This window comes from Sceloporus undulatus, chromosome 7, assembly GCF_019175285.1.
Source record: "Sceloporus undulatus isolate JIND9_A2432 ecotype Alabama chromosome 7, SceUnd_v1.1, whole genome shotgun sequence".
Classification (NCBI taxonomy): domain Eukaryota; kingdom Metazoa; phylum Chordata; class Lepidosauria; order Squamata; family Phrynosomatidae; genus Sceloporus; species Sceloporus undulatus.
This window is the reverse complement of record NC_056528.1, coordinates 48,569,225-48,581,076: the sequence shown is the minus strand read 5'-3', so window position 1 is coordinate 48,581,076 and position 11,852 is coordinate 48,569,225. Positions and strand designations below refer to the sequence as shown.

Below are 11,852 nucleotides of genomic sequence, written 5' to 3'. Positions count from 1 at the left end.
TTTTATTTATATCCCACCTCTCCAATTGGATCGAGGTGGCTTACAACATTAAATGTTTGGTCCCAGGACCCACACGGATACCAAAATCTGCAGATGCTCAAGTCCCGTTATATACAATGGCATAGTAAAATGATATCCCTTATCTAAAGTAGCAAAATTAAGGCTTGCATTTTGGAATGTATACCTTTTTAAACTATTCTCAAGCTATGCATGGTTGAACCCATGGATGCAGAATCTGCGGATACAGAAAGCCGACTGTAATGGGATCCCGAAAGACGCAGCTTCTTTGGAGGGCTTTAAACAGATTTTGAAAGGGCATCTTTCAGGAGTGCTTTAATGATGTATTCAATGGCAAAGGGTTAGACTAGATTACCTTTGTGGCCCCTTCCAGCTCTATGGCTCTGAGATGCTACAGTCGGCCCTCGGGACATCATTTTACTAGGCCATTGTATTTAATGGAACATCCATGGATTTTGGAATCCATCGGAGGTTCTGGAACCAAACGCCAGCAGATACCAAGGGCCCACACTATGGAATCATTGGGTTTCACATAAGTGTTCACTGAGCAACTGATTCAATGGGTCTACTTTAGTCGGAACTAGCAATGGGATTTCGTCCCAACAATCCATTTTGTAAATAAATGGCCACAAAAGGTGGAAACGACAGAGCTGTGAAAAAGTTAGCTTTTCAGGGCTCAATGCTTGTCCTAGCAAAAAAACATGAGCTTAATGTACTGGGAAAACCATGCCATCGCCTATAGACATTAGAGGACAGAGATACACTTTGATTCCTCTGACAAGGCTGACTTCCAAGGTTCGGTTGTTTGGAACAGAGGTGAAAAAACACAATGCAAACGACTTAACCCTCTGCTGAATCTCCCAATCCCTTTCTCTTGCCTGTTCCTGGGCTGAAAAAGTAGTCTGTTGTTACCTGTTGCAATGTTTAAAACATCGCTCATTAAACTACTCATCACTTTTGTTCACTTTTCATCATATACTGGCAGAAGGAATACTTTTTTTAACTGCTAGTGGGCTGAAGAAGTCATTTGTTGCCATCTTTAAAAAGTAACTCATTACACTACTCATTATTTCTTGATATTTATTTCTTAGGGTCCGAGATAAAACATTTACAATGCCTCTAAAATGTCATTTGAAAGTAGTTTTAAGTAAGCAGGAGAATTGGTCCCAGAGTCAAGAAAGGAAGTAGAGGAGCCACTGATTCGGGCTCCATCCACACTGCAGAAATAATCCGGGTTGACACCACTTTAACTGCCCTGGCTCAATGCAATGGAATTCTGGGCACTGTAAGAACACAGATGATTTACATAACTTTAAGGCAGGCAACAAAGACATTGTGGCCATTCGTCAAAAATCAGAAGAAGATCAAGACTTGGAAGAGCAGATAAGAAGGAACTAGACAAGATCCTGAAGCGTAAAGATATTTAATTGAATACTAAAGTCAAGATGGTCCATGCCATTGTATTTCCTACTTGTTAGATATGGTTGTGAAAGTTGAACAGTAAAAAAAAAGGCCATAGGAAGACAATGAACTCATCTGAAATGTGGTTCTGGAGGAAGGTTCTACAGACATCATGGTCTGCTAAAAAGACAGTCCTAGAGAAACTCAAGCCTGAACTCTCCCTAGAAGCCAAGATGACTCCCAAGACACCAAGACGATGGCTTTCTGTTGGAGTCTGGGGGTACTTTATTACATTTTGAGGGCTTCCTGTCCCACATTTTGGGTGAAATACATCTGAAAATTGCACTGAATTTTTATATAAAGAAATAATTGGTGGGGTTGGGAGGTTTTGAGGGACTAGTAGGGGTCCAGAGGCCAGAAAGGAGGGATCCACTGGCTGTATGCAGCCTGAAGGCCACTAAGACCTTTGCCTCAGACTCTGGTTAGAAGGCCAAATAGCCTGACCTTAAATAAAACAATTTCTTCTGGGGTCCAAATGAATTGCACTCTTATGTATGTATTTATTTACTCATGCAAGCAATCGAATGGTACACATACCCAGCCTTCCTTTCGGAAAAGGTGAGCAGATAGCCCATGCGTTTGGATAAGGGATGGTTCGGGATCTCATTTGGGAGCCTGTTTTTGCTTGACTTTGCTGGGGAGTGGGACTTTTTAAAAACCAGCCACTAACCTAAAGCTAAAATTAGACCAAGGGCTGTCAACACTCGTACCCCTCTGAGCTTTCAGACAGGGACGGCGGCGCTTTGACAAAAGCCTACATTTAATTTGGTTGCTGGGTGTAAGTTGACAAATTTCCCTGGTTAGCAAGGCTTGGGCAGAGAAAAGCAACCTTCGCAGGGTGAAGGGAGGGAGCCTGTGACTTTAATTTGACTGGATTGCTAATCAGAAGGGATATTTCTCAAACTGCTTCTGGATCATGGTCAAGGGATGACATAGTCTAGAGAGAATAGTTTCTAGCACCAGGAGAAGCACTGGGGCTCCTTGCGAGAGCTTTGATTCCCCATTGCCTATGGGTGAAGAATATGTCATCTACACCAGTTTGATTTAAGTGAGACCCATTATTAATGTATCAAGAGGAGTTTTATACAGGTAAATCACAGGATTGGTCTGCACCAGCTTCATTTCCACACACAAAGTCTAGTTTCCAATGCCTTTGTTCACAAACAACCATCCTTAAAACTGGACCCACCACTTCCTTTCCATACACAAAGGATTTTGAATTTGAATCGACATTCTCACACGCCAAGGGCATATCTAGGCCTGGCTTTCCACTGCACCAAATGCACCTGAAGATGTAGAGTTAAGTCTATGAAAGCTCATGTTACCAACTTCTTTCTTTCAAGTTGGTCTCAAAGGTGCTACAAGATCTCTCCACAGACTGATTCTACAGACTAACATGGCTACATCTTTGGATTATACATTAGTTCCACGTGTTGGACAGCTCCTTTAAAGTCCTTTAAAAACCTGACACAGGGCCTGGACGGAAGGATGCTTTCACCGGCCTCGGCCTGAAGTAGGGGTGCGCAGGGGCTGAGCATTTACATGCTCAGCAACCCTACCTTGCACCCTGGCTGCCATCACTGCACGCACTCATCCATACGGGGCACACAATTATGACATCCGAGTGGTGCAGTGCCCAAACAGCGCCATGCCATGCAGATATCATCATCACACATGAGTGCGCCAATGGCTCCCCACACATGGCCTAAAAAGAACCCACCGGGAGCAGGCTCTTTATAGGCCTCCCGGAGGCTGTGGCATTTGGTTGCCACAATCTCCATCGGGGGTAAAAAGGGGCGGCATCTCACCACCCCTTTCTGCCAATCTGTCTAGCCCCATAGATTCACCACCACACTGACATGGAAGCCACCAGCCATCTCTGGACTTAAGTGCCCCTAACTGAGGTTAGATAGGAACCACCAATGAGTGTTACACAGAAAAGCTCCTGCTGCTCCAGAACTTGCAGCTAGAGATAACCCCACTGAAGATCTCATTCTATTTTGGCAACTTGTGACATATGCAACCGATTGCTCATGAAATTAGAAGCAGAATGTCACGTCTGCTCCTCGAAGAACCAGGACTCATCTGGCGCATCGGGGCTTCTCATCTGTCAAACGTTGCTCATTTCTTTCTCCTTCCACCCAACAAAGAGTAAACTTCCAAAGATTACAAAGAGAGTCCCTCCCTTTCTTGACTGGTTTGATTAAGAAGCCCATTTGTCTCACCCAAAGCAACTAAATGCTGATTACTTAAATCAGAAGGAGAGGAGGGAAACCCCAAAGGCGGATGCCCCATTTGGGAGAATGAAAAGGGTTGTGCGCACCAGATAAAGCTTTGCCTCAAAGCAATCCATGCCCCCATGCCGCTATTGTCATGCTAATGCGTGGAAGGCATCCTCAGCACCATCTGTTCCTCTGGAGGTCTCAGCCTTGGGCACCGAGAAATCAGTGGGCTTTATTAATGCCAAGCCATCCAGAATATTAGTGACACGTTGGTTGCTTTCCATGGTTCTAATTGTCCCAAACATACTAAGAATTGTCGTATTCAATCTTGTGCCGGAATAAGGCAATCATTTGGCCCAAGCAGCGCAGCATGGACAAAGAAGCCATCTTGCAAACCTTGATCTGTTCAGAGAAAAACCTGTCAAAGGAGGTTCTGGTTGCTTTCTTCCTCCTCCTCCTCTACTCAAAAGTGACTCTGCGTCCACTGAAGGCCATTTATAAAGACTCTGTTGGTCGGCTTTTGCTTCTAAAGAGGAAACCCCATTTACCTGGACCATGGAAATCTCCAGTCCTCTCATTCTTGGAGATGTATAAGTGGGCACCCTGAGCAACTGCTTCTATTCTCTTCCAACTCCCTTTAATAAACTATTACACAATGAAGTCCAAAAACTGCTATGCGTGCCTGCTTGATTCCTGTTTATCTTTGACTGTTGTCAAACATTAGAAAAGAGACTGATGAACGGCTAAACTATAAGTACCAGATGAAGTCGGCCAGTCCTTTAACTTAATGAAGTCCCAACCGCAGAGGCCCCGACCCCGGAAGGCAAAAGTCCTGCCCCGAGAAGGTGGAAATCCTGCCCTTCAGAAGACCTGTTCCCACCCGTTACCAAGTTCTGCCCCTGGCACTTGGTAACACCCATTGCTGGAACTCCTTTGAGTTTGGGCACTCGGTCTCTAAAAGGTTCACCATCACTTCACTATGCCATGCTGGTTCTTATCCCCAATACCTCCTTCCCCCAAAAAAGTACCCTCTTCAGAGGAAGCTGGATGGAGAGTAAGGGTAGGTCCACTTACAGTGTCATGGCAAGGAACCTCAAAAGCACTTTCTTTTCTCATGGCATGCTAGCAATCCTTGCCTGGCATGACCAAGCTGGGCACTATGGGCCATCCCTGTGGATATGTAGGTTAATCCTTGCTTTCCATTGGGCCACCATCAAAACACCTGTCTCATTATGGAAGACAGACACCACTTCATTATTCACTCCAGCCAACCTTTGCATAAAATAAGCCGCAGGCCAACTGCTCTTGAAACACACACACACATATATATAATCAATCAGCATTTAGCTGATTTTTAATATGTTGCCATGCACAAGTCAAGGTTCACTGGCCTGTCAGAAAAGGTTTCATTAGCAAAGTCCGTTTTGGCCCATAATAACACCGTTAATTGCATGAAAACGGGGGCTGATTGAAAATGGGGTCAGGCAAAAGCAGTGGATGGCACAGACCTCAGTGGATTTCTCCTTTATAAGAAAGAAATGCAAATGAGACCTTTTCTCCTCTTTCCCTTTACAGAAAAAGCTAAGATGAATTTGCACATTCCAATTAACTCACCGGAGTAGCCAGCAGACCATAGAGTAGAGCCAAGGAACTCTGGGCCCTCCAGACGCTTCGGACTGCAGCTTGCAGAAACCCTAGCCAAGAGTCGCAATTAGCCTACTGTAGGTCCCCAGGCTGTATCTGCACTGCAGAAACAATCCAGTTTTGCACCACTTTAACTGCCATGGCTCAACGGCAGTGAAATCTGAGGTTTGTAGTTTGTTGTGGCACCAGAGCTCTCACACAGAGAAGGCTAAATGTCTCACAAAACTACAGTTCCCAGAATTCCATAGCATTGAACCATGGTGGTGCCAAGCTAGTCCATGTTCTTTGGTGTTATTGTTGTGTGCCTTCAAGTTGCCTCTGACTTAAGACCTGTCCTGGGGTTTTCTTTGCAAGATTTGTTCAGAAAAGGTTAGCTATTGCCTTCCTCTGAGGCTGAGAGTATGTAACTTGCACAGGTTCAAGTTGCATTTTGTGCTTTTTAGTTGTCCCAATAAAGATGCAGGTCAAGTCTCCCTTATCCAAAATGCTTGGGACCAGAAGTATTTGGGACCTTGGATTTTGGTGGATTTGGAATGCCTTTCTTTGCACATATGTACATAATGAGATATCTTACAGATGGGACCCAAGCATAAACACAGACTCCATTTATGCTTCATATCCAATGTATACAAATAGCCTGAAGGTGACTTAACACCATATAATTAATAATTTTGTGCATGAAAGAAAGTTGGTGCACACTGGACCCTCCAAAAGCAAAGGTGTCACTATCTCAGCCACCCATGAAAAAAGATTTGGATTTTGGAATCTTTTGGATTTAAGACTTTCGAAGTGGAGAAGAGAGAAGAGAGATCTGCCTTTTCTCTCTACAGAGATCCTGGCATGATGAGAACTGCAATTTCTAGCTCATTCTTAACATTTGTCGAAGCTTAAGCGGGGCTCTTGCTCTAAGCAGCTTAGGAGCAGCGTTGAGCTACAAAAGTTGAATCCACCCCTCGCAGCTTTTGTGACCCGAGAAGCCAAGGAGCAGGGGATCTTGCGGGGCAAGGGAGAGGCAATGAATTTACTCCGGGGTTTAGTCCGAACTGTAAAGGAACAATCCGTGGTGCCGAAGCCCATTTTCAAAAATGGCTCAACCTCTTTGACCGCTCCTTTCAAGTTCACACTAAAGGGATGCAGCACATGCTTTTATATTAAAATAGTAATACCCAGCAATGTGTTTCTGTAAAACTTTCCAACAAATACATTTTAGAAATAGGATTATTAGTGCATTATGGTGAATTGTCTCCTGATCTCATATATATATATGTGTGTGTGTGTGTGTGTGTGTGTGTGGTTTGTGTATGTTATGTGCCTTCAAGCCATCTCTGACCGCACACACGTGTGTGTGTGTGTGTGTGTGTGTGTGTAATTTTGTGGTTTGTGTATGTGTTGTGTGCCTTCAAGTCATCTCTGACGTATCACAACTCTAAGGCAAATGAATCATGGGATTTTCTTGGCAAGATTTGTTCAGAGGAGGTTTGCCATTGCCTTCCCTGAGGCTGAGAGAGTGTGATTTCTTGCCCAAGGTCACCCAATGGGTTTCATGGTTGAGCAGGAATCGAACCCTGGTCTCCAGAAACGTAGTCCAATGCTCAAACCACTACACCAGGTTGGTTCTACAACTTAGGTACACCAATATAGTATACACTCCACCAATGTGGTATAATGGTTTGAGCGCTGGACTATGACTATGGAGACCAGGATTTGGATCCCTGCTTGGCCATGGAAATCCACTGGGTGACCATCTCTCAGCCTCAGAGGATGGCCTTGAGACGGATTTCCATAGCTGGAGTGATGCTGCCGAGAAATCCCTGTCCCAGCCTCCATTCCTTTCTGGAGAAACAGCATTGAAACATCACCTTGCTAGAGGCAAAATATTTCAAGATCCTTATTTCAAGGTATTTTTGAAGCCACATGATATCTATTTATAACATGTTGTTGTTGTGCCTTAAAGTCTTTTCCAAAGGCGATGGGGTTTTCTTGGCAAAGTGTGTTAGGAGGCGGTTTGCCATTGTCTTCCCTTGATGCTAGATTGTGCTACTTGCCCAAGGTTGCCCAATGTGTTGCATGGTCGAGCGGGGAATCAAACCCTGGTTTCCAGAGTCGTAGTCCAACACTCAAACCATTATGCCACATATATGGCTTTTTAAAAGTCTGAGCATGGCCCATTACCAAAACGCATGATGTTCAAAAAGCTATCCAGTGTGTTGCGGAACACAACCCTCCACAATGTGGGAACAACCACCAAGATGGGTCTTCTTCGTCAGAGTGTGGTCAAGATGACAAACGTTATTAAAAGCAATTAATAGGAGATACTACAGCATTTTGCTTTTGCCTGAGTCTACTGGGAAAGGACACGATGGTGCAAAATCTTCACCATCACAAGAAACTCAGTCGTGTTCTTCCATGCTCTGGGTGCTGCTAAAGCGAAAACCCTGTTCTGCGTATACCTTCCTCGAGGCAAAATGGCTGAAGAGACTTGTGAGGCCACATGATACCTATTTATATCATATATGTCTTATTTAAAATTCCAAGCATCAAAACACATGATGTTCTCAAGGCTATACTGGGAAGCCTGTTTGGATACTGATCTCCCTCGGCTGCTGTTATCTGGCTTTGCCTGTGACTCTCTGAATGCATTTGGGATCATGCAAAGTTGCCTAAAGGAGAAGAAGGGCAGGGAGAGAATAATTTCCCCCTTGTTCTGTGCAAACCTTCAACAACAACCAAATACATTTTGAAAACAGAATCATCAGTAGTCTAATAATCTAATGTTATTTTAATTTGTTGTCTGCTATATTTTATTGCTTGAATGTTAACATGTACTAATGTGCATTATATTTAATTATTTCCATACAATGTGCACCATCGGTGGGTTGGTTTTATCTATTTTAACTGGTTGTATGTACAGAGCTGCATAAATTTACAGCACTATACAAATAAAACTTAATAATAATAATAATAATAATAATAATAATAATAATAATACATTCATGATGGTGATTGTCTTGTCTTGTGATAATATATATAGTCGGTTTTTATCTACCTATGGTATTTGCCAGTTCCTTCCTTTTCAGTGTTGCCTACAGTACCTGGAATTCATTGTCAGTTTCCCATCCAAAGACTAACCATGGCTGACCCTGCTTTGCTTCCAAAGATCAGATAGGATCTGGTGCATTTCAGGTATTTAGGCCCTGCAAGGGGACAATTCAATGCTGAATTCCCTATTTACTTTCTAAAGTAGCATCTTGCCTGAATTACTGTGCTAGGGCTGGTTATGATTTTACTGATGTAAATATAGGTCAGCTTGCATACTGATTTAACACAGCAACATAGAACAGCAACCTCACATTTGAATCCATTTTTCAACCCCGAGATATGAATCCATTTCAACCGCAAGCGACAAATAATAAAGGGAATTTGGGGACACGTATTTTGAGAGTTGATGCGTATGTTTTGGCATCACCTTTCATGCATTGCATCTCAGGAAAAGAATCGTCTCCATGTATCTGAAGAACACAGCAAAATACTTTCTGCATTTAGAGAGGTACTCTACTATCGCTTGGCCATCCAGGTTTCATCTATGAAACATTGGCGAGTATGGTTTAATTGATAATATCTTCCAAAGGCATTGGTGGAAATAGTGCAATGCTTTCAGGTATTGCAGAACTGCAACTCCCAGCATCCCTAGATGGCATGACCAGTGATGAGAAATGCTGGGCATTGCAATCCAACAGCGTCTGTATTGCTTTATTGTTGCGGTTCATTGGTTATGGTGGGTGAGTGGGTATGGGGCATTGTATTTTATTGTATTTTAGTGCTTTTTAATACTGTTGTAAGCCACCTCGATCTCATTGCAGAGGCGGGGTATTAATAATAATAATAATAATAATAATAATAATAATAATAATTATTATTATTATTATCTAGAGGGCCACAGGATTCCCTCCTCGGTCCAAAGTGATATCAGGGTAAGTCCACCACAATAAAAACAAGGAACACATTTATTATGGCATGCATTTTTCTTACATGGAACCAGTCCAGGAAAGTTCAGGCCATAATAAATAGGTTCCTCATTAAGATACTCTGGGATTTTTAGCTGATTTAATTTGGTGAGGCTTGCCTCTGCGTTAACTGGTTTAGGGTTGTGCTGCAAAACCTCAATCCTACACGCTCTTCGGAGCATAGAAAGCTGCCTTATGGTGTGTTAAACCAGTGGTCCACTCTCAGCAGGATCGAAACACACACACCCAATCCCCCACAAATGAAAGTTTCCTGTTGTTGTTGTTGTTGTTGTGTACCTTCAAGTCATCTCCGACTTATGGCGACCCTAAGACGAACCTATCACAGGGTTTTCGTTATCTCATGCAAATGCCAGCATGGCACAGTGGTTTAGTGTTGGACTATGACTCTGGAGACCAAGATTCAATTCCCAGCGTGGCCATGAAACCCACTGGGTGACTCTGGGCAAGTCGCACTCTCTCAGCCCCAAGAGAAGGCAATGGCAAACCTCATCTGAACAAACCTTTCCTTGAAAATCTTGTGATTGGGTCACCTTAGGGTTGCCATAAGTCGGAAACAACTTGAAGGCACGCAACAACAACAGCAACAGATGCAGCCCCAGACATACCTCTCCACCTCCCAGAACCTTAACTGGTAGGAAAAATACCTTTTATATTAGATGAAAAGGAGATGCCAATAGGGTGCAGTGGTTCGAGCATTGGACTCTGGAGACCAGGATTCGAATCCCCACTCAGCCATGAAACCCAGTGGGTGAGCTTGGTCAAGTCACACTTTCTCAGCCTCAGGACAAGGCCATGGCAAACCTTTTCTGAACCAATCTTGCCAAGAAACCCCCATGATGGGCTCACCTTAGGGTCACCATAAGTTGAAAACAAGGACACACAACCATGACAACAAAGAGTGTGCTTTGACTTCCTTGCTGGGCAGTTGTAGTTGTGGCGCTGTTTCTTGCTGTTGCTGTAATGGATCAAAGGGGATGCCAATGTGGCGCAGTGCTCTGAGCGTTGGACGGAGAGTGGTGCTCAAATCCCCGCTCAGCCATGGAAACCCAGTGGGTGCGCTTGGCCAAGTCACACTCTCTCAGCCTCAGAGGACGGCCATGGCAAACTCCCCTCTGAAGATACATACCAAAATAAAAACCCTGCAATAGTTTCTCCTTAGGTTGACCATAAGTTGGAAAAGACTTGGAAAGCAGACAACCTGGATCCAAACCAGCTGCCATTGACTTTTCTCTGCAGAAACAGAAAGACTTGGCAGAGAGGCCCTGTCTTTTTGTTGCAAACAGCTTGAATTCTAGTTGTACATCATTGCTTTGGGGAGATAGATAGATAGATAGATAGATAGATAGATAGATAGATAGATGATAGATAGATACGTGCATGCATATATGGCTTTGCTTCCTCTGTAGTGCAGACACCAAGAGCTCCAGGACCCCTGCCCCCAAAGCCCCTCATTTCCCATCCAAAAAGCATCAAAATGGACAGACCTTTCTTGGTCTCCCTTGCAAAGGATGACAGGGAGGCCCCGATCTACCAAGGCTGCAGCGAAGAAGACACCAGGGACGCCTCTTCTTTGCAATGAGGGGCAAAGGAAGGATGCTGCTGGGGGTGGTCTTCCAGATCTCGAGGGGCCCTCATCGGATTCCCATAGGGCTGGGGGAGGAAGGGAGAGGGGACCCCCTTCCTTTCTTGGCTGGGGGAGGAAAGACTCAAGAGCATTGGAGGAGATGCTGGGGGAAGGGGGGCTGGGTTGGTGGTTCCTCCTGCAGCCAGGCGGAAGTGAAACCCTTCCCCTTCCTCCAGTCAATGAGATCAGCCCAGGGAGGGGGGGGTAATCCATGCCATTCATTGCCTTCCATTCATCCCATGCGCAGCCGGCAGGAGGAAGGATGCTGCAGCGGGCATTTTTGGATGATGAGGGGATGCCCAGGTGCCAAGACAGGGAGGGGTGTTTTGTTAGGTAGGAGAAGAGCAGCATCCTTCTCAGATCCAGGTGCAAGGCAGAGGAACCCGATCCAGCCCCTGATTCCCGGGAGGAGGAGATCCTACTCAATCTCATTGATGGTCCAGCCATGTGCTGCCCCAGGTGCCTTCAAGACCCTCTCTTGACTTGGGGTGACCCCATGGGTGTCATCACAGGGTTTTCTTGGCCAAGGCATCCTCAGAGATGGTTCGGCCAGTCCCTTCCTCTGAAATGGAGCCTACAGCACAATGGGATTCATTGGTGGTCTCCCCAAGTGTACCTCCCCTCGTCGGCTGTTGGCTTATGGTGACTCCATGGGTTTCATCATAGGGTTTTTTTGGCCAAGGCATCCTCAGAGATGGTTTTGCTAGTCCCTGGAGTCAGTGGAGGATGTGCCCTGCAAAAATAATCCAGCTTGACACTGTTTTAACTGGCATTGCTCAAACATCCAACATGTAAATTTGCACAAGTGGATGGCATGGCCACACAGACACACTTTTGAGGAGCAGGATTCTTACCGGG

The 11,852-nt window shown here is 44.7% G+C and overlaps 1 protein-coding gene across 1 annotated transcript in view; it reads right to left on the bottom strand.

The window, feature by feature from the left end:
- PAK3 (p21 (RAC1) activated kinase 3) overlaps nucleotides 1–11,109 on the bottom strand; it is an 80,931-nt gene extending 69,822 nt beyond the window's left edge. The window contains exon 1 of the mRNA XM_042480410.1: nucleotides 10,855–11,109. The gene's annotated coding sequence lies outside the window, so the exon portion shown is untranslated. The remainder of the gene's footprint in view (nucleotides 1–10,854) is intronic.
- Nucleotides 11,110–11,852: the final 743 nt, after the last annotated feature.